At 46.2% G+C, this 23,451-nt stretch overlaps 1 long non-coding RNA gene across 1 annotated transcript; it reads left to right on the top strand.

Moving 5' to 3' along the window:
- The first annotated feature begins 9,609 nt into the window (after window positions 1–9,609).
- Window positions 9,610–19,890, top strand: LOC122466333. The gene is made up of 3 exons (XR_006291750.1): window positions 9,610–9,747; window positions 16,602–16,695; window positions 19,584–19,890. It is a non-coding gene; the product is annotated as an uncharacterized LOC122466333 (long non-coding RNA).
- The last annotated feature ends 3,561 nt before the right edge of the window (window positions 19,891–23,451 follow it).

Raw genomic sequence — 23,451 nt, 5'->3', positions numbered from 1 at the left:
CAGCTGAGGTTTGCACTAGGGTTTATCCCTGCTTCAGGCAAGTCCTTGCCTGTGCTTAGGGGTTGGGATCGGTGCAACTACACTATAGCACAGACAAGGCGTAGGCTGGGAATTTTATATTTTGAATGTGTGTGCTATCATTCCAATTTTCATGCAATGTGTTACTCAGTTATTTCTATTGTGTACTGAGTGACTCTTTTTGTACAATATTTAAGTGTTCAGGTTGGATGGCTTTAACTCTGTTTTTTTTTTTTCTTTTCCGACGTAAAGCCAATTATTCTGCCACTGAGGATTGCTTAACATTTCCCACGGGCTTAATGTTGTTACATCTCACCTGATACTAGATTGCAAGAAAGATTGTATTATCATCTCAATGAGATAGTTGAAGGCCCAGAGTTTTAAAGGTATTTAGGCGTTGCTTCACTCAGCATTATGAGGTCTAACTGACCTAGGAGCCTAAGTCTCATTTTCAGGAGTAACATCCCCAGAAGTAAGATCCTCAAAGCCCACCCAGCTTTGGCCCCTCCATCATGATGGGACGGTGGCAGGGCCAAAATTAACAAGTGCCATTGTGACTTGGTGCACAAAGTGGGTGTGGGGAGTTGCTGTTGGCACATGGGTGGGTTGCAGTCACCGTGTCGCATATGAGGGTCACAACACCTCTCACATTTGGTCCTGTGGCCTCTTCGTCATGACGGAGGGGCGGTGGGGTCAAAATTGCAAGAGTGGTGTTGCAATCTGGCATGGGGGGAGCACTACTCAGTTTTGGTCCTGTCTCACTCCCCCATCATTTAACAATGCTGCAATCCCCCAACTCCCCTATGCACTAGATGGCAATGCCACTCAATTGTAGCCCCACAGACCCTCCATCATGATGGAGGACAGCAGAGCCAAAACTGAGCAGTTCTACCACACGCCTTGGAATCTATCAATCTGTGAAATGAAGAATTTACATACTTGAGTGTTTAGTAGGTCTGCTCTGGAGATGAGGGAGTGGTCTAATCTGGGAGAAACATTTGTGTACAAAAGGGGAAAAAAGCTGTAGGGCCTGATTCTTTGTAGCAATCTGCCTCTTGTGCACTGCAGGAGCAGAAAGTTAATGCAGATGGTCCCATGGGAATATCAGAAAGCAGAGAGCCTCCCTAGCTGGCATAAGGTATGTGGAAGAGGAGCAGGGGGGGCGGGAGGAGACATGGCTAGAGAACATTGTGTTCCAGCTATTCTCTGCTCCCCACAGGCTATTAGAGGCTATGAAAAGCAGAGCAAGACAGAGCAACCCTGAAGGAAACAAAGCTGATATCAAACCCTTTCTGAATCTAATCTCCTGTGATAACTGGGTTGTAATGGATCCCCTGGCTTGGTAATAGTTGGGTGGTAGATGGGGCCTTAGTGGTTTGCTTTCCTATTTTGGTTACCTCAGGGGTCTGAATAAGGACAAGGTGAAGCATGATGTTAAGGCCATCCTCTGAGGCAGATAATGTCTGTCTGTCCCTCCTATGGCACCAAGTCTCCATGCCGCCATCCTGATGTGTTTCTTTTTCAATCAGGTTTTCTCTCTCAGATGGAGAATGGGACTCCCAATCTCCCCGATGTGGCTAAAGCTGACTAGATAGTAAGTCAGGCAAGAGTTTTGTCCCAGAGTGTGGAAAAGGGGATGGCCATGCTGGGTATAGTTAGCGCATTTAATGCCTCTCTCATACAGCTGCAGCCTTATGAAGCCAAAGGAGGTCTAGAGCTTTTGAACCTCAGTGGAGTAATTATGGTCTATAAATGTTTTTCTTGCCACCAGTCCTTTTCTCCAAGCTGTCTAGCTTCACATGGAGATGTCTAGAAGTGCTAATACAAGGGAGGGGAGGGGCTGTATGATAACCCCCCAACAAACTATCCTGGTCATAAAAATCCTCTATCACCAAACATAGAAAGTGTAGCAAATGCCACCCAAACCGCAAGACAAGAATGAGGGGGCTGTCACCCTTCGAGCTAAAGAGAGATTTTCTGAAGCATTATAAAAATAACTGTAAAATGCATTTACTCCGTATTTGTTAAGCATAAATTTTAACTGCCTAAACAACGTGTAAATATTTGAGAGAAATGCTAAGGACAGTTTGCTTGAGAAATGTTAAACATGCAGTTTGATTTGGCAGAGAGAGTTATTGAATGAGTGCTCATTGCACTCTTTGGCTGTGTCTACACTAGTTCAAAAGGTGTTTGACCATGACCAGCTGACATGTCTATAAAGAAGTTTAACTCTGCCTACAGTAGCTGCTAAGTAATATCTAAAACATCTTATTTTAAAAAGTGTAACCTAACACTTTAAAAAAAAAAAAACTTCTAGTCAAGTCTAGGTAGGACCTTTCTATGTTTGGTCCACAATTGATGGTAGGCCTAGGATCTTTTCAGCAAGAGTGAATGAAGCTGAACATATTTTGTTTTCCACCTCTTCCCAGAATTCAGTAGATACAGGCATGCCTTATATACAGATGTTGCTCCAGCATGACCTGGTCTCCAAATCATCACATTTTCCCTCAATTCTTTTCCCCTCTGAGAACAATCGAGTGCTTTGTCTCTTTGAATACCTCAGTCCTTTTCCTTGCAATGGACTGCTCTGCTTCTTCTCTGCAGGGATGAAGGCATTTTTGGTTTTTATTTTTGAGAAAGTATTCAACCTTTTGGGCTTCCCAGCCACTTTCTGCTTGAAGGAGTGCATCTTTGCATGCGTGCATTTCCACCTCTTTGATCAGCCCTAGGAGGCCAGAGAATGGCTCATAGACACAGCTGCGGATGGGGAGGAGGAGCTGCCAGGTTGGCTTCTGCCTGGCAGAGTGTTTATCTGCAGCAGAGTTTTGGTTTTGTTGACGTTCCTATTTTCCTGTTGCCCAAGAACAAAGGGATCGCTCTGACTGAACTCTCAGTAAGCCAAGAGAGGCCACATCCAGCGCTTTGTTTCATCGGGCTCTGATATCTGATGCTGCGGTTGTCTTTAGTTCTCTCCTGGCTTCCTTATTAGAAGGGTTTTGTAAACCAATCTAGTAACTCCAGGGATGTGGTATAATGAAATAACTTCATTTAAGGAAGTAGAGGCAGGTAGTTGCACCTGGTCCTATGAAACACCCAGTGTGTGGATGGGTCTTTTCACTGTGGTTAGATTATTCTCTTGGTACAACACTGTGCATTGGTGGCTAGGCTACATCTCACAAAGGGAGGCCAGTATGGAAGTGCTATAATTCCAATCTGGGTTGAGTCACCTTATTGATTGGGCTCCTGCCATGTTCATTAATATTATTTATTATTTATATTCCCAAAGCACCTAGGAGCCCCAGTCATGGACCAGGACCCCATTTGTGCTAGGTGCTGTACAAACAGAACAGAAAAATGGTCCCTGCACCCAAAGAGTTTGCAGCCTAAATACATTGTAATATTTAATTCAACCCAACCCCTTTACTCCAGGATGGAGATCAGCTTGGTGCAACCATTGAGCAGTCTGGATTTCTCAGAGTCCAACTGGGAACCTAAGGTATTTCCTGGGAATAATGACTCAATTATGTCAGCTCACACCATACTGTTCCCCTCTGCCATAACTCACATGGGACCGCAAGGCAGAATAGAATTAAATATCCAGTCACCCATGACAGGGTGTAAGAGAACAGCCGGGGCTATGAACTGCAATTTTCTTTTCCACTGGTGTCATTTTCCCCTGCTTAAACAATTGCTTTGAAGGCTCTCCAAATGGTAGAGACCAAAAACCAGGCCTGGGGAGGAGATTTTTTTTTTTAAAAAAGAGGACCCAAGAGTGCTCGCGGGAGACAACCAGCAGCCACGCTTGATGCAGATCACTTCTGGACGAGCCCTAAGGTCTAGGCTTCTGCGTAACTAATTCTGAGTTTAGCCAGCCAACAAAGTGCAGTAGGGAACCTAATTTAAGCTTAGGGTTAATGAATTCGGATTAAAAACATAGCAGACTGTCCCGCATTAAAGACCGTGTAAATGGGAGTTTATAGTATGGAGATTTTTAAAAGTCACTCACTCCTGTGGAAATTGCTTAAAACAGTTTTGCCTCTGTTTTAGGGGGAAATCTCTCTGTGCGTGCTGCGGAATTACGAGCGCAGAGTGTGAAAACTGGTGTACAGGACAGACGAGCCTGAAGCCTGGTGTCCACTTTTATAAGAAGAACTTTCTTGACGGACGAGTCGAACCACCTGCTGCTAGCTCTAATTAAAAGGGGAGTTTTCTCCTTCAAGCCCCAGCTTTGGTTATTTCAGAGCTTTCGTGAAAATACTGTATTCCTCACTCCTCGCCTGGCATCCCGGCGGGCTCGTGTTGGCTGCCTAAGGGCTGGGGCACACGCATCTCCCTCCTGAGCTTGTCTCTTGGAGCGAAATAAAGCAAGCGCCGCTTAGCTCCCTGGCTCCAGTTACAGAATGGTGCTGCTCTTAAGTTGTTTCCAAGGGGCAGTGAGCCAAGAGCTCTGCAAACAGGTGCCCCCGGGAACCTATGGATGGCAGAAAGCGAGAGCTCGCCGTTGGTGGAGTCACGAAAGACTCATGCCAATCTGGAAGGCAAAATGAAGCAGCAGTTCGGAGAGCCGAGGGCCACCGGAGCCTTTAAATGTAAGGAGCTGTGGAAAAGATCGACAGCCGTTCCGCGGGGGAGGGCGGGGACCCTTTACAGCCTGGGGTAACGTAAAGCGAACTGGAGAGTAACCCTGCACCCTAACATTCAATGCACTCTGCCACTTACTGAATCAAGCCGCCGGCTCGTCCCAGGTCCTCTCGTTGCGTTGGTGTTCGCGGCCCACCTGCGAGGAGAGGGGGAGAAGTTTGCACAGCGGAGCTCTGCTGGAGGGGCTGCTGCCGCACGGCAGAGAGCTGCGAAAGCCAGTCGGGGAGAGCCGGCAACGAGCTTCAGACCCCGCCTTTGGACAAACTTCGCCCGGGGAGGTGGGTCTTGCAGACACAAGCTAGGGGGTGACTCGTGACTGAAAAGCGTCTCCATTCCCAAGGAGCTGGGGATCCACGGGGGTGCTGCAAAGTACCCCCCCCCAGCCCCCGAGGGAGGGCGGCTGGGGCTGTGTGGGGAAAGGTGACAGTTTAACAGAGCGGTTTCAATAGCTGGAGCCTGTCACCTCCACAGCAGAGTGGAGAGCCCGCGGGCTCACCTGCGTTGGGAGCTGCTGCCCATCCCCACACCTTGGTCCTTCCCCACTTCAAGCCGAGATCTCGCTGGGGTCTGGGTGAGGTGCTGGGACTCAAACGCCCGCTCCTCCCCGGGAGCTGTCCTGTCTCCGCGGTACTGAATCCGACGGCTCGCTCGCTCTACCCCGTCTCTAACCAAGGGAGCAGCCGCCGCCTCCTTCTCGGGGGACCTGCTCTCCCTCCCCGCACAGACACTATTTCCTGCCCCCTTGATGCTGAAGGAAGGAGTCGGTGACGGCCAGAGGGAAACTCCCCTGGCAGCAGAACCTGTTCAGAGCGCCCAAAGCAGCCCAGCTGTGGCTGGTGCCCCGCGGACACCCAGCTCTCCACTCCCATGCAGAGCCAATGAGCCGGTCCCCGTAGATGTCGCTTTGTATTCTCTTAGCAGGAGGCTTCTCTTGCTGCTTTCCGCGGATTCCCCAGAAACGTATCTGCAATTGGTGGGAAAGAATGGGGGACCGGTCGGGGGGGGATACGGTCGCACATTAGCCCTTGTTGCTGGAGAAAACTTCAGAACTTACCCACAGCTGGTTTCCAGCCCAAGGACCTGTAGATCACTGGGGACGCGGCGAGTCGTCTGGAAACCCCACGCTGTTCATTGGGATTATAGGGCCGAGAAGCTGTTGTTCCAATTGCCACAGAGCAGATCTCTGGTGGCGCCTGGTGATCAGGTCTCGAAGGTGGGCTTGTTTGTTTTCAGAGAGCCAGAAACTGCCCCTGAGAAGGGCAACCCTTCTTTGCGGGGCTTTGACCCTCTCCCCCCTGATTAGGCACAGAGCTCGTGAACAGTTTGCCATCACAGGGGCATTTCTCAGAACTCGGAAGTAGAGACTCGCTTTGCGTATTCAGCCACAGCTCTCCCAATGGACACTGAAGACCTGACCTTCTTTCAGAAGTGGGTGATGGGAGTGACTCCAATCCCAGTAAATGTCTTCTTGGGCCGTAGCAGCACAGTAGGGCAGAAACAGATAGATGTGGGTGGCCTTGCATCCGACAGAGAACTCCCCAAACACGGACAGTTCCAGAAGGAAGATGGGACGTAAAGAAAACTACGCAGGTGGAGTTCCCAGCCTGCAGTGAAAAGAATCTACACACACTGGGCTGAACCTTCGCTGCAGCTGAGCTCCACTTTGCTCAACTGGTGCGGGGGAAAGGTAGGTCGGCTTCAGATTCCAGCACAATTTCAGCACCCTCAGAACTTCTTTAACTAGGGCTGGCTGGCAACAGCTTCACAGAGCCACTCCACCTCTTGGGGCTCATCAGAGCAGAGATGCACTCTTGGCACTGCCTCTGATAGGGCCCCTGCACTGGACCCAGCTCCTAGAGGTAGATCTGGTTTTGCTGGTTTCTATGCTACCAGGAAATTCCCCTGCACTAGGGAAAACTCCAGTCACATAGTAGAGCTGGCTCCCCACCTGCTTCCCATTGAGAGAACAGTGCAAAGCTAGTTGGGGGGCGGGGCAGGGGGTATTCAGGATATGGCCCATTGTATTCAACAAAACTTAGTCTTCCTAGGTTTTGTTTTTATTGGTAATTCTACTAACAATAATAAAAACATAAAGCAGGCCTATGTTTTCTTCCTGAGTTTGGCTGTTCATAGGGTTTTCATTTAGCAACTTCACCATACACCCCAATTCCCTCTGCCGACAGACAAATTTGCACCTCAATTTATATCCAGGGTGGATTTAACAAGCCAGATGTGTCACAATGAGTCAACAAGAATAGGTCACCATCTCCCTACAGGGTTCCACCACCTGCTAATAACATAAGCATCCTCCCATCCTGCTGCAAAATCAAGCACATGCACAGCAGATGCTAAAGGCCTGATTCTGGTTTCATTTGCACAGGTTTTACAGAGGTGTAACTCTAATGATTTCAGTGGAATTACTCCTGGTTTATACCAGCATAAATGAGAGCTGAACCAGGCCCTGAATTTCACTGGAGATGTATCTGCTTCCATCATAATTTCCTCTGAGATTTGGGTCCTAATTCTTATTTTCAAAGATGCCCCAGGATAACTCTAATCTCAGAAAGAAAAGGAGTACTTGTGGCACCTTAGAGACTAACCAATTTATTTGAGCATAAGCTTTCGTGAGCTACAGCTCACTTCATTGGATGCATCGTAGCTCACGAAAGCTTATGCTCAAATAAATTGGTTAGTCTCTAAGGTGCCACAAGTACTCCTTTTTCTTTTTGTGAATACAGACTAACACGGCTGCTACTCTGAAATCTAATCTCAGAATGAATTAAACAAGATAACTGAAGTATCTCAGAAGTGGCTTCATGTAGAAATGCAGCAGAAATTTGTATGAGAAATTCTTTCCACTTGTGATTCTATTGATGAATGGACCTTTTATGTTCCAATTTCAGTACAGATTTTTTTTTTTACTTCTTTAATATGATTCAGCTTTAAATAAATGAATGAGAGAAAAGCTTTGCTACTGGGCTCTTCTTTTACATGGGTGCTTTGTGTGAGGCAGGTGCTTTTCCAATACAAAGTATATTTAGGACACACAAGATTTTAGTGTTGTATAGTACCCTGTTCTGTCATGATTGTTCTCTCCCGTATCTGACTTTAAATACACATTACAAATAATGTAAATGAGTGTAGGAAAAAAACTCAGCATGCCGCCTGTTCTCAGAATGAATGTTGCTTGTTTTGGGGGGGTGGGGTTGTTTTTAATTGTCCAGTGAAAACTGTGGCCCTGATACTACAATCAGAATTGGATAGGTAGATGACAACTTCGTTGATTTCAGGATCAGGGCCTGTAATTTGTAATGACACTCTGCTATACGTTTCTGATCAATTGATACTTAAGGGCATTTTATTTGGAGCATCCTGAATGGTGATTACAGCTGGGCAAAATATTTGCAGTGACTTCTTCTGTTGCTGAAATTTGCTGTTTTCAAGTTCACAAAACTTTCACAAAATTTGGAGTCATCGTATGATTGTCAAATTAAATTTCACACACTTTTTATGGCTGCAAATTTTACAGTGAATTTTCCTATTATTTTTTCAAAGTTTTGAGATTATTTTCATTGGTCATATAAGTGACATGGTTTGGGTTCTGCTTCCCTGATTGGCTATGTCCATATGGTTAGGAGGGTTAACAGAAGCCATTTTGATCGATTTTCTCAGGGGGAATGGCTGCATTTTGTACATGCTGCCTAAGCCAGGCAGAAAAAAACTTGATAGCAGCAGGGAGCAACTCAATGCACTGCTCTCTACTGCAGTGCTGCTGTTGCCAAACTAGAAATTCCCACTCACTTACACTGGGAGTGTTGTTTTATACCCTCTTTGCCCAGACGTAAATAACTACTCAAGGTTCAAGGCAAGGAACAATCAAGCCTGCTGTCTAGTAAACACAACAATTACTGGATCTCATGCTGCTGCCCTTGGTGCAAATGGCAAATTTCTAACTGATATCAATGGGAGCAGGATCAGCCCCCTTGAGTGTAGTTCTCTGTATGTCTGGTTTTGGAAATAAACAATGTATAAAATAACTTTAGTTTATGAGAAAACTAGCGCTGAGTAACTAAGGGGTTGTAAAACTCTTTATCACACCACAGACACTTTCAGCCTCTTTACCTAATGTCCTTTGCTTTTACACCTTCATGTTTTCTTTAGGAAAAAATGGGTTCTAAAATGTCCACTAGAAATATTTCAAAAGTGCACTTCATTCTTGTACTTTTCCTTCCTTCTGTACCAGTGGCAGTTCTCAAAGAGAGGAACATGGGGTGCTTTGCGCTTGCATTGCACGTGTAACATCTGATCTTTTATAAATATTTTAAACTGTTGGCTAGGATTTGAAATACCAAATGGAAATTTTATTCTTTTGATTGACTCAGCCCACAGTCATTTACCATTTTCCTTTAAAAAATGAATTGATTGCTCATGAAAGGAGCCAGACTCGCAAGTCCCAGGGCTCAATCCTGCAAGGATCAAGTACTTTAGGTCAATACAGCAACAACAACAACAACAAAATGGGGGGGGGGGGGATTTAAAGTTAAGAACATGAGTAGTCCCACTGAAATCAGTAGGACTATTCGTGTGATTTAAATTAAGCATATGCTGAAATGTTTTGCTGGATTGGGCTGTAGTGCTCAGTATTTTGCAGGATCCAGCTGCTGGAGACTGAATTCCTTTAGTTAAATACAGAACAGGTAAAATACAGGCAGTAGCCATGCAAACCTCACACACACATGCTGTCTTGCCAATTTACGTCAGCTGCATTCAGTCTAGTGAACGAATCCTGAAAGACCAAGTAGCATCTTTTCCATGCAGAGATACATCTATTTCAAATGCAGTATGTAGTGAGGTGGGAGGAGCCAGGCTGGGCCCACCCCTTACACTGGAAGCAGAGGGGCGGACTAGGTAGTATAAGAGGTGGAACTTCCAGCTCATTTGAGGGAGAGCCAGGGAAGGAGTTAGATGCTTCTGCTGGGTTTTGAACCAAGGACTAAGCTGTATCAACCCCTGACTCTGGAGGAGCTGCTGGAACTGCCAGCCATTGAGTACCCTGAGGACCCATGAACAATGAGGCCCTACAAACAGGTAGGGGAGGAAGTAGCTCAGGGGAACCAGACATTAGTCCGACCCCTGCATGGCAGTCTACCCACCTTATGGGGTGGCTGAGTTGTATGGGCCTGTGGTGCCTGGGCTCCAGCAATATTCAGGGCCTGGGGGCCTGGCTCCACCCATGTTTGGGGCTGGTCTCTCCCCTGGCCCTGTGTGCTGCCCCCCTGCACCTCCCCGAGTGTTCCCTGGCCCCAACTTGCTGCCCCCGCGCACCTCCTCTGGGTCTGGGAGCGTCTCTGCCTCTCCCCTGCAGCTCCACTCTGACCCCGCTCTGCTGGCTCCTATTGCCCCGCATCCACTAGTGGCAAGGCAGGCTGCCCTTACCCTGCCCTTCCACCTCTGACCCTTACGTTTTCCAGCAGGACCCTCCACCAGCACAGCCCCCCCCACGTAGTCACCACTCCTGCCCCATGCTGGGCAAAGGGCAGCCCCATCCCTCACCCCCTGTGAGGCTACAGTGAGGGGCAGCAGCAGGGGAGGAGGTGCACATGTGATGGCAGCCCCCCCCCCCCCACAGCACCCACCACAGGGGAGGCGAGGGGACTTCCTGGACCTGAGAGGAGCCCTAGAACCATGTGCAGTGACAGTGGTGAGAGGTGAGTGTGCTGCTGGGGGAAGAGGGGGGCACCTCCCCAGAGCTCACTGCTGCTGGTGGGGAGAGGGCTGGGAGGAGTCCTCTCTGGCCCCAGCTCCAGGGCAGCCTTTCTGCACCCCAAACTCCTCATCCCCACCCCAGAGCCTACACCCCCAGCCAGAGCCCTCACCCCCCTGCACCTCAACCCTCTGCCCTAGTCCTGAGCCCCTCCCAAACCTCTCATCCCTGGCCTCAGCCAGAACCCTCACCCCCCCCAGCACCCTAATCCTCTGCCCCAGCCCTGAGCCCCCTCATGTATCATGAACCCCATAGCCCCACCCCACAGCCCTCACCCCAACACTCTGCCCTAGCCCTGAGCCCCACCCCACAGCCCTCACCCCTTTACCCTCTCCCTCCTCCAACTCCTTCCCAGAGTCTGCACCCCTCACCCCCACCCCTTGTCCCAGCCAAGAGCCTGCACCCAGACTCTGACCCAGAGCCTGCATCCCTTACCCCCTCCTGCACACCCACCCCCTGCCCCAGTCCGGAGCCAGCACCCAAACTCCCTCCCAGAGCCTTAGGCGGGTGGAGTTTGGGGGGGCAGGTTCTGGCACCACCAAAATTTCTACAAACCTGCAACCTTAGGCTGCACAGCCTGTGTCTGTTGCTGTCTGCCCAGTCAGGGAGCTGAGCAATGGATGACTGGGTATTGCTTGGCCCCACCCAGAGGGCTGGGCCACGGATGGCTTGGTATTGCTCAGACCCGCCCAGAGGGCTAAGCCTGACTATGTTGCTGTCTGCTCCTGCCAGAGGGCTGGCTACAGACTGTTACTGGTGTTCATCCCCTGTTTATCTGCTCTCAGCCATTAGGTGGAAGAGTGATGGGGAGTGGCCTCTCTTTGACACAGACAGGGAGGAACCACTCCAAGCCACTACACTGTAATTTAGTTGTTTATGTGGCAGCAATCAAAAAAGACTGACTCCTTTTGGCCACATTTTAAGGCTTTCCATTAAACAGTGAAGGGAGTGTTTCAATCCTTTTTCAATTCACATTCATTTAGGGGCCCATCTTGCAACCCTTACTCATGTCAGGAATCTTTACTCAAATGAGTAGCGCCACTGAAATGAATGAGATTGCTCTCCTCAAGTAAGGATTCCAGGACTGGACCCTGCCATTGTCACAGCTTGGCAGCCTTGTCTGGGCAAGGCTACCATATCATTAGTGCATGCTCTGGGGCTGGGCTGTCTTTATCTTTCATTTCTTTTCATTAGATATCACTAGGTTACAAAGTTGTACTAAGTAGGTAAAATACAAGCTTCCTGGCTCTTGGGGAAACAATGCTGAGGTAACAGCCGTGTTTCAGATGTTTGAAGGGGTGACAAAGTCCTCAACAAGAACAAACAAAGGCACAAGATACATTTTTGAAAACTCTCTTGCTTGTCCTTCAGTGCTCTGGAGAGGCCATCCAAGTTGATAAATATTGGTGTGATTTCCTAGTTTTAAAATAGTCATCAAGTCTCTTCACACAGAGATTTACAAAGTCTTTGAGTAACAGATGTGTTGATATCAAGATTTATTTTCCCAGCCCCTTTAAAATGAAACAAAAGCTGCCAGAGCAATAGTCATGTAAATATGGGTCCTCTTAGCCCACAGACAGTGGCTAGGCACATATCTCCATGCTGTGCTGTCAAAGTGCCTCAGTCCAGTTCTGGAGGGATGACCTCTCTGGGTAAGAATCTAATTCAGACTCCAGAGACCATGTTGCGAAATAACTGCCTAGGAAGGAGTACTGCAGAAAGGGATCTGGGGATCATAGTGGACCGCAAGCTAAATATGAGTCACAGTATAATGCTGTTGCAAAAAAACCAAACATCATTCTAGGATGTATTAGCAGGAGTATTGTAAGCAAGACACGACAAGTAATTCTTCCGCCTCAGCTGGAGTATTGTGTCTGGTTCTGGGCGCCACATTTTAGGAAAGATGTGGACAAACTGGAGAAAGTCTAGGGAAGAGCAACAAAAATTATTAAAGGTCTAGAAAACATGACCTACAAGGGAAGATTGAAAAAACTGGGTTTGTTTAGTCTGGAGAAGAGAAGACTGAGAGTGGACATACCTTTTCAAGTACATAAAAGGTTGTTACAAGGAGGAGGGAGAAAAATTGTTCTTCTTAACCTCTGAGGATAGGACAAGAAACAAGGGGCTTAAATTGCAGCAAGGGCAGTTTAGGTTGGACATTAGGAAAAACTTCCTAACTGTCAGAGTGGTTAAGCACTGGAATAAATTGCCTAGGGAGGTTGTGGAATCTCCGTCATTGGGGATTTTTAAGAGCAGGTTGGACAAACACCTGTCAGGGATGGTCTAGATAATACTTAGTCCTGCCTTGAGTCAGGGGACTGGACTAGATGACTTTTCAAGGTCCCTTCCAGTTCTGTGATTCTATGGTCTCTTGCTTGGCTCCACTCCCTTTCCTCCACTCCTGCAGCACCAGTGCAATGGAAAGCTCCCATATCTGCCCATCTGGAGATCCACTGGGACTATAGCCAGCTGGTGTAAGTTATGACAGCCCATGAGTTGCTCTGCTGGGCCAGGGCTGGCTTAGAAAATCAGGGAGATGCAACCAGTTCCCTGACATCCCTGTGTGCATCTTGGTGCAGGAGAGAATCAGGGTGCAGGCCCATTCAGTTGTCAGCTGCCCTATTGATTCACCCAATGTGAATGCCAATTGTGAAAGCATTTTTGTGATAGGCATTCGGGTGTACATGAATGAAAAATAATGGTGAATGTTTTCTGTGCCCCTGTTTTGGCCAGCTGTGGGCCCCAGCAAACCCATACATGCAGCTTCTTTGTACCAGAAGCACGCGTAATCCAAATGAAGGAGGATGCAGCGGCCAGTGACAGACATGAAAAGTCTGTACTAAAATATGCAGATCAGGCATGCCCTCAGACCTTGAGCCCTGTCCTCCAACACCCCTCTTGAGAGGATGTGTAGAAGGCCTATGTAGCATGAATGGTACAGGTCTGGGAGGAGATGAGAATCAGGGCAAAAGAGATGCACCTGTGTTTCTTTTCCGTTGTTCCATTCTTGAATTCCTATTGCCACTTTTAATTTCTATTACTACCAAGTAGACAACCTTTAAAAAAAACAAAAGAGAAAACTTTTGGGGCTATACTTCAGCCCATCTTCCGTTAGGACCAAATCATCACCCCTGCACCCACCTCAAGGAGCTGAGCTGTGTGCTGGGAGGATTAGTAGAGGGAAGTGGGTGAGGCCTCCATTGAACTTGCATTAGCTCCATGCCAGAAGTAGCCATGCCCTTCCCTACCATGGCTCCATTGTGAAAGGAGAGCTGGAGGGTCCATATAGTAGCAAATCCTTGCACAGCGTGCAGTATGGAGGACAATTGTGAGTGGAGACTGTGTGGGTGCAAGAAAGGTTAAGCACTAAGATTTGTCTGTAACACCTGGAAATGAATCTCCATTCCCTTGTACAACTTCATCAGTCCAAAGAGATTCTGCACAGGGTAAAAACAGGCTAGGATATGGACAGAGGAGGATTATTTCTGAGAAGATGTGGGCGTAAGAGGATCCTCAGCATGAAATCACTCCCTGCTTTGGCCATTCTCCTACTACTAGGCATGAGGAGCTTGCTGGCCGTGCAGCAGCATTCCCCTTAATGCAAGATCAGGTTTCCCTGCACTCTTTATTCTGATCATCATTTTTTTTTTTATCTTGCATTTCCACATGCAGTGCACATGTGCTGTCCAGCGTGCAACAGACATTCGGAGCAGGCGCATGCTGTAAGTGCTGCCACTGGGGAGCTAGCTATGTTTATTACCATTCCTCACACCTGCTGAGGGGAATCTGAACACTGTATGTGACTTTCCCTATAATGGAAGGCTAAAGTGGCCCTACCTTTGGGGATCTCTATTGAGTCACTTCAGGAAATAAAAATAGAAATGGACTGAGTGTTTTTTTTTTTTTTGCTCTCACCTTCACAAATCATACATTGTATTGAATTCTAACCACTCCAGATTAACACATTTCCATTTTTAAAGCTGTAGGGAAGGAGCTCAGATCATACAAGAGGAAAAAACATTTTTTAAATGTTGCAAAACATAGGAAAAGTTGTCAACACTTGAGATATCTGCAAAGTCTAGTGACTAATCCCCAGTAACAATCATAAAGCTTTAGGAGCCACAATTTGCTAGAGCCTGCCTAATCTTTTCTTTTGAGATGTGTGTGGATTCATTGATCAAGCTTCATTTTCTTATTTATCTTCCCTCGCTCCCTTTTCAGTCACCTCTCATTTGGTCCAAACTTAGCTCCTCTCTGGCAGATGAGAAATAAACAGCTTTGTCACCCAGGCTTTCATTTGTGAAGCAGCTTTCGCTCTTTTCTAACATTTTCAAGGAAGAAGAGATAATCTGTGATGGTCATGCAGTTTGCTGGTGTGTGGCTAAAGATTTTTAGAAATGTGTGGGTTTAGCCGGAATTAACTCAGATTATCCCTAATGAGAATTAAAGCAATTTAGTTATTCAACATGATTAAAGAGAGGCACAGAACTCTTCTGCTGCATTGATTTCAGTTGTTTGCAAAGGTAAATCTAATCTTAGACCTTGATTCAGCATTGAATGGTTGCTGAATGATAATATTAATGCCACTGATTGTGGTAATTAGTCTCTTTCATTAAATTACACATTGTTGTTAAAACAAATGTGGTGGTAATGTGAGATGAAATGCAACCAGGGCATAACTGGTCTCTTGACCTGAAGGATGGATTTATGCTAAGGTACTGCAGAGTCCTCAGTTGTGGCACTGACTGTGACTGATCCAAGGCCAAATTGTTTGTGTATGTGTTTGGGATTGGGGTTGTCCTGAAGAATGGCTAGTGTTTCTGAATAACTGTTAAGTAGCCGTGGCCAGATCACTGGCTACCCCAGAGAAGAGAGCTCACATTTGCACTCCCCCCCAACTCTGGGCTAGAAGAGCAGAAATGAGCTAGGCAAGGACTCTCCCCTTCCCTACAGACCCTGGATGATGCTGCGGCAGATCTTTGCTGCCCTGGGGAGAATCCCCTCACACAGGCACTTCATAGGACTACCCTAGCTTGGCCTCCAGAGGCCTCTTGCAGGTGCCCATGTAGGATGAATACCAGGTGTCAGAGGAGGTGAGACAGTAGCACAGGTGCTATAGAGATTCTGGAGCAGCTCTGGGTTTCAGAGTTGCCCATAAACAGCCTCGATAGGGTTGGTGTAACTTTGAGCAGCTCTCTGGATTGCCTAAATTATGCTGTTACCTAACAGTCCAGAATCCAAAGGGCCCTTTCTCCTCTTGGCCTGTTCCTGTGTGTGCTGAATTTCTTGGAAACCCAAAGCACAATCTTACCCCTAACTTTTAAGATCCTATCGGAAAGACCCATGAACTGCAAATTGCATGGAACTCAGTTTATCTACTTCAGAAGGATGATGGGATGAGTTGTTTGGTGGAATTTAAAATTGGGGTTTCAGGAAGTCTATTGCTGAAATCATGGCCCCACTGAGGTATACGGGAGTTTTGATGCCAGGATTTCACCCCTAGACTCCCTGGAACCACAAATTTAAATTCCACCATACTCTTTCTGATATAGGAAACAATTTTTAAGTACATCTACATGTACCACATCATATTCTCCCATTATATTGGTTACATCATAAGATTTAGAAAGAGTTATCAGCAACAATTAATGACTTGCCTGGCTGATATTCTAATTTTAAGTTATACAAGTACAACTGAAAAAATAAGCTTTGTATCTGAGGTGGAATGTTTGTCATATTCCTTTTTGAAAAAAGAAGAGTACTTGTGGCACCTTAGAGACTAACCAATTTATTTGAGCATAAGCTTTCGTGAGCTACAGCTCACTTCATCGGATGCATACTGTGGAAAATACAGAAGATGTTTGTTTTTATACACACAAATCATGGAAAAAATGGGTGTTTATCACTACAAAAGGTTTTCTCTCCCCCCACCCCACTCTCCTGCTGGTAATAGCTTATGTAAAGTGATCACTCTCCTTACAATATGTATGATAATCAAGGTGGGCCATTTGCAGCACAAATCCAGGTGAAAATATTGAAAATATTAACTAATGGTTTATGACCTGTTTCTGCCAGTACAGATCTACCAGATATAAATATATGAAATTTTTTTGCATGCAAAAACTAATGCCAAAGCCTCTTTCTATTTAAACATACTGAAATTCCATTTTTTATGTAGCTTGAGATGTATAAGCAACAGGTTTCCTTGGATCACCATACTTTTTAATCAAACTGCTCCTGGGCCTTGTTTGGATGCATCTGAAGACAATTTTGTAAGTCTGTTACTATAAAATATTTTAATACTGGAGCTGTTTTTATTAGTTAGTTAAGCTGCTTAAATTCTTGTTGATGTTGACAGTCCCATTTCCACTGATTATTTTTACAAAGTAAAGCCCTTTAATTTTTTTTTGCTAGGTTAGGTATGTGTTTTTTCCTACAAAATTAACCAGAGCCAAAAATTTCTGTAATGACATCTGTATACAGTGTTGTTAAAGACGTGTTAGTCCCAGGATATTAGAGAGACAAGGTGGATGAAATAATCTTTTATTGGACCATCTTCTGTTGGTGAGAGAGACCAGCTTTTGAGCTACATGGAGCTCTTTAGGTCTGCAAGACATGTATGTGTTCTGGGAGACCTGAAGAATAGCTCTGTGTAAGCTTGAAAACTTGTCTTTCTCACCAACAGAAGTTGTTACAGTAAAAGATATGACCTCACCCTTCTTGTCTCCATAACAACGCCTTATCTTTTGGGTAAGCAATATTATCAATGGTTTGTATTCATTATTGATCACTCTGCAATCCCTGTCTAGTCAGTTTTTCTCCTAGAAACGTTAATTCTTGCACTCTAAATTAACATTTATTTTTGTTAAGTTTCAGTCCTGCTTCTTTTGCTCTAGATAATGCTTTAGTTAATCTTATATCATGCTTTTCTAAAGTTCTTCCCCATATTATTATGTCATCTGTGTGCACTTGGGCACCATCTAGATTTTCAAAATTCTTTTGTATTGCTCTATGAAACACCTCTAGAGCTGCACATAATCCAAAAGGTAATCTTTTAAAACACAAACATCCAAAATGTGTGCTAAACTTACACAGCAATTGACTTTCTTGCTCAAATGGTATTTGCCAAAATCCATTTGAAGCATCTAAAGTAGAAAAGTGCTTTGCTCCTGACATTTGTCCAAGTATTTCTTCCCTGGTAGGTATTTTTAAATGTTCCCTATTAATATACTTTTGGATCTAAACAGAAATGCAAGGATCTATCTTCCTTTTCTATTGTTACTAATGAATTCACCCCACTCAGGCCTGGTCTACACTACAAACTTAGGTAGACAGAAGCTGCCTTATGTTGACCTGATAATGTAAGCATCTACACTACCAGGTCCCTTCTGCTGACCTAACTCACCTGTTACGTGTACTTAATTACTCCACCTCCACGAGAGGCATAGTGCTTAATTTGATCTTCATGGGTCAACAGAGACAGTGTAGATGCAGTGTTGTGTAAGTTGACTGAATTGGCCTCTAGGAGGTATCCCACAATGCTCTGCTGTGACTGCTCTGGAGATCATTTTCAACTCTGTTGCTGAGCAGCCAGGTACACAGGAAACAGCCCCTCTCCTGTAAAAGCCCCGGGAACTTTTGAATTCCCATTTCCTGTTTGATCAGTGTGGAGAGCTCTCCAGCACAGCTGATTATGGCAACTCAGTGCCCCAAATGCACCGGGAGTACATAGGAGGGGGTGGGCCTTATTGGTGTGTGGGGAGAAGTCTGCACAGGCACAGCTCTGACCCAGTAGAAGAAACACAGACCTCTCTGAGGAGATCACACAGGGCATGGGGAAGAAGGGCTACAGTAGGGACACGCAGTAGTGCCGCGTGAAAATCAAAGAAGTTCGGCAGGCATACCAGAAGACAAGGGAGGAGAACACTGGTTTTGGTTCTGCACCACAGACATGCTACTTCTACAATGAGCTGCATGTAAATCTCAGCAGCGACCCCCACCACTACCCCCAAATGCAGTGTGAACACTTCCCAGGAGTCTGATTCCTAGGCCACCTGAGGCAACAATGAGGAGGACATTCTGGACGAGGAGGAGAATGGGAGACAGGTGAACGGTGGATCCATTCTCCCCAAGAGCTGTTTTTAACTCTGGAGCCCAGCCAGGTGCAGGACAGCATGATGCCAAGGAAGGCACCTCTGGTGAATATGCAATTCCAATCAAACTGTAGGGGTTACATGCTAGTATAGTGTATGTATAATCTGAAGAAAATGAGAGGTGCAGTGTGTATCTGCTTCCCAGTGGCCACTCCAGCTACTCAGAGGCTGCCCCCTGGAAAAGACTGTTTATGTGCACAGGGATGGCTTGGGAATCCTCCATGGAGATCAGTAGGAAGCTTTCATGGAGGTACTCTGTAATCCTTTGCAGAAAGTTTCTGGGGAGGGCTGCCCATTTCTTCTACCACCATTGGACACTTTCCCACACCACTCCAGTATTAACTCTTCTGGCATCATTACAGCACACAGCATGGTAGCATAAGGATCAGGTCTGTACCCAGAACCTTGCAGCACCTGTTCCCTTACCACTTCTGTTATCAGTCTCCAGAGGGTATCACATAGTATCACCTACGGGACACAGGAAGTTTTCATTACAAGTGCTCATACCACAAACAATAGAGTCTGTGATCTCCCACCCATGGTGACTTCTAGGTCTCTCAACCATGCTTTCCCTAACATGCCGGTGGTTTGGTTGGCACGGATTGGCGTTGACCTCAGATTCTGCAAGTCCAGGGTGACTATTACCAGCAGCGTTAAGGGAAGGAGGTGGATGGGCTTCCTGTGTTCTTTTGTGGCTGGAAACCCCACCTCCTGGAGTCACCTGGGACAAAGATCACAATTGGGGAGTCTTAATGCTGGTCCGTGGTCTCAAAGCAACGTGTTGCTAGGGGGAGGGGGCATTGTCCACCTGTGCTCCCAATGCAGATTTTCCCAAGTTGTCCACCATGGCTGGAACAGCAAACCTGTTAGTTGAATAGCTTCGGAGTCTGATTATGGCCTGGCTTGCACTTTAGTGTAATAAGGGGAATGTTTTTTAAATAGGAACCTTGCACTAGACCCAGGGTATGTGCTGACAATGGTTGCCTTGTGCTTTGCATGCCTTACAGTGGAAACCTTGACTTCAGCACATCCTTCACGCCAGCACAGAGGCTTTCGCAGATTAGAAGATGGGGGGGGGGGGGAAAAAGGACAGGTGGTGACATATTCAGCAAAATAATGAACACCTCTTGGACAGTTGAGACGGAGCTAAGAGCCTGGAGGATTTCATTGTCTGAAAAACTGGATATGGACATGGAAAGCAGGAGAGCATCCCAGGAACATGAGATACTGTGGAATATGAAGGGCCAGTCAGACATGTTGAGCTTCAAGAAAATACACTTGAGGCTAGACTCCCTCTGCAGCTCCTGCAGAACTGCCAACAAGCATCATCCTGTTCCAAATTCCCCTCCCCCAAACATTCCAGGAGGTGGGGGAGAAGTTCAGCATCCCTTCCACTCAACACCAGGGGAGGGTACCAAGAACAAAAGGCAGCCATTCGAAGGCCATTGATGGTCAAGACTACTCTGCTGTCACAGACAAGCTGACTTGGTTTCTCCCCTCGCAATTTTATCACACCATTTGCCCCAGGTTAAATTATTTTAGTGTTCTTTAAGTTTCTTTGTGTGTGCAATAAAAGTAAGTGTTTCAAGAATGAAATGCTTTCTTTATTCCAGTCAAGGGGATTTGGCTGTGGGGAGGAGGTATAGGGAAACTGATGTAACTGAGGGGATGGTATGGGAAGGCACAACACAGATAAGGGGTGCACGTTACTGTGGTGGCCGGCGTACGGTTTCATGAGTCATGGGAGCAAGGGGAAAGCTGGGTCTCCCAGGATCATGATTGGCATGTCAACATCATCAATGGTTATTTTGCAGTCTGGAAAGCAAGTCCCGGATTGTGGCTTTCTGAACAGACCAGTGTTCCTAAAGATACCCGCGTCGTGCACCTTTCCTGTCCATCCCATGTTGATGTCTGTAAAATGCCCCCTGTGATCTGTTAAGGAAAAGTTAGCACATGTGACTCCATTTTGGTTTGGGGCCCACTATTGTCTAAAAGCAAGCACATCATGCACCAGGAGGAGTGTTCCTTAGATACTGCAGTCCTGTGAAAACCCTCCTCCTTGTCTCCATCCTGCCTTGACTCTCGGTATCTGTTCTTTGTCAGTCCCTAAACTCCCTATCTCCTGGCCTTTGATGTGAGGCCTCCCATCCTGATAATAAAAGTTACTGATGCATGGCTTTAGGACCATGCTGTGTAATTAACATACTAGTTTAGCACGAGGAATGCACCAAGCAGGGGTAGGTGGTAGGTAAGAAAAGGGTTTATTTATTGGCTAAGGTTTCCGATGCACGAGGGCAACATGCTTTGCTAAAAAGTATATAACCTTTGTATAATCTGTATTCGGGGTCCCCTCCTGGCTAGCGGGGGGGCACCACGCTCGAGCGTAATAAACTTAGTATTTTTTGGGAACTCTGCAGTTGTGGACTTTGTTTATGTGCCTCAGCCTAGATTCGAACTGTGCGTGACCTACCAGGTGTAATCCGTAGCATTTGTGTGCGTGTCTTACCAGGTATAATTCACAGCAGTTGTGTGCTTGTCCTATCAGGTATAATTCGTAACAGATCCACCAGCGTTTGCAACACCATTGAAAAGTATCCCTTACAGTTTATGTACTCTTTGGCAAGGTGGTCTAGTGCCAAGATAGGGATATGTGTGCCATCTATCGCCCCACTGCAGTTAGGAACCCCATCACAGCAAAACCATCCACTATGTCCTGCACGTTGCCCAGAGTTACTACCCTTCTTAGCAGAAGTTGGTTAATGGACCTACATACTTGGATCACAGCTGCTCCCATGGTGGATTTACCAACTCTGAATTAACTCCCCACTGCCCAGTACCAGTCTGATCATTGCAAGCTTCCACAGAGTGATCGCTACTATCAGAGCAGCTCTCATTTTAGTGTTGCTGCACTTCAGGGCTGGGGAAAGCTCTGCACAAAGTTCCTGGAAGGTGGCCTTCCGCATTCAAAAGTTCTGCAGCCACTGCTCATCATCCCATTTCTGAATAACAATGAGATCCCACCAGTCAGTGCTTGTTTCCTGGGATGAGAAATGGTGCTCCGCCATATTAAGCTGCTGCACGACTGCCAGTAGCAACCAGGAATTGTTTCGTTCTATGCCTTGCAGCAGCGCTGCTTGCATGACATCTGCACAGCGGCTTCTGTCTTGACTCTGGAAACACTGCAGAATAAGGTGGGAGGTGTTTGTAATGCTCACAACAAGAGTGCACAGCTGGTGGGGTCCATGCTTCTTGGTGTACACACAGCTAAACCAGGCTTTTGAAAAAAGGCACAAGAAAGTATGGGTTGTTTGCCATTGATATCAGGGTAGGCAGGGAGGAAACTGTATCATGGAAGTCTGAAGCCATGTTCCCATTCCCCCCTGCAATAATGTTTTGGTCCCATGAGGCATTGCAAGCCCTTCCAAAAAACCCCTGTGGCTAGCTGTACTGTGGGATAGCTTCCCAAGGTGCACTGCTCTGTGTATTAATGCAAGCACTGCTAGTGAGGATGCACTCTGCTGACACAATGAGCATGGTGTGGACACACATGACCAATTTAATTACTGGATGTCGACTTACATTTAGTCGACTTTATTTTGTAGTGTAGACATGCCGTTAGTTGGTTCTTTCAATCTAAATTAACTAATCTTTCCAATTACTTTTGTACTCAACTTCTTAAAGCTAAGGGTATTTTTCTAGTTGCATGTATAACTTGTTTCTTTGTTTCATTTAACTCTATTTATAAATTGTAGCTAATTTACCAATGCCTGTGAATAACTCTGTTAAATTAATATTGTTTCCAGTGTTTCAGAATCCTGAATAGTCTGAATTCTACCAACTAGATTTAGTGCTATGCATGTTTCTAAACCTAAAACAGAAATACCTTGTCCCTTAACACCTAAAAATCTTATTTTTTCTAAATTATCTTTAACTTTGACTAGTAATTCACAAATACCCAAAGAGGAATTTTTTTGCTACTATAAGATTGTAAATTATTATGTATTTGTTCTCTTAATACAAGTTTTATTTTTAGACATTTTATAATTTCGTCTGAAATTACATTCGCTTGTGCCACTATATCTATTGCATATACTATCTACTAATGGAATATTTATTTTGTAACTGTCCAAACTTCCTGGTAGTTCAGAGTGACTGTTTCAATGTACCCAGAAATAAGTTTTCTTCATCTGTTATGTCAGCTCTGTATTCTTTATTCAGTATCTTCTCAGAGAATTTTGAATTAAATGTATACTTCTAAGTTTTTCCTGACTTCTCTGTCTACAGATTTTTGTAGAATGATTTTGTTTCTTGCCATAGGCGCCGACTCTGTGGGTGCTCCAGAGCTGGAGCACCCATGGGGAAAAAATGGTGGGTGCTGAGCACCCACTGGCAGCCAGCTTCCCCACCCACCCAGCATCTCCTTCCTGCCAGCGGCCCAGCCAATCAGCACCTTCCCCTCCCTCCCAGGGCCTCCCGAAGCTGTGATCAGCTGTTCCGCTGCATGTAGGAGGCGCTGGAGGGGCAGGAGTAAGGGTGGGGTGAGCTCAGGGGAGGGGGCAGGAAGAGGTGGAGTGGGGGCACGGTGGGAAGAGGCGGGGTGGGGATGGGGGCTTGAGGGAAGGGATAGAGTGGGGTGGGGCAGAGTGAGGGTGGGAAGAGGCGGGGCGAGGGTGGGGGTTTTGAGGAGTGGGGGTGGGGGTCTGGCGCATAGCCAGGACGGGTTAAGCACCCACCACCAACAGATTAGAAAGTCAGTGCCGCTGTTTCTTGCAGCTATGACAGGTTTGACCATATACTGGACGTTGTTTAGGTTGGTGCCTCCTTCCACTTCTAGAACATTCTTTCACATGATCATATGTTTTAACTTTAGTAGTT

The sequence above is a fragment of the Chelonia mydas genome, chromosome 6, assembly GCF_015237465.2.
Source record: "Chelonia mydas isolate rCheMyd1 chromosome 6, rCheMyd1.pri.v2, whole genome shotgun sequence".
Lineage (NCBI taxonomy): Eukaryota > Metazoa > Chordata > Testudines > Cheloniidae > Chelonia > Chelonia mydas.
The sequence above is the reverse complement of the archived record's forward strand: the minus strand, read 5'-3'. Positions and strand labels throughout refer to the sequence as shown.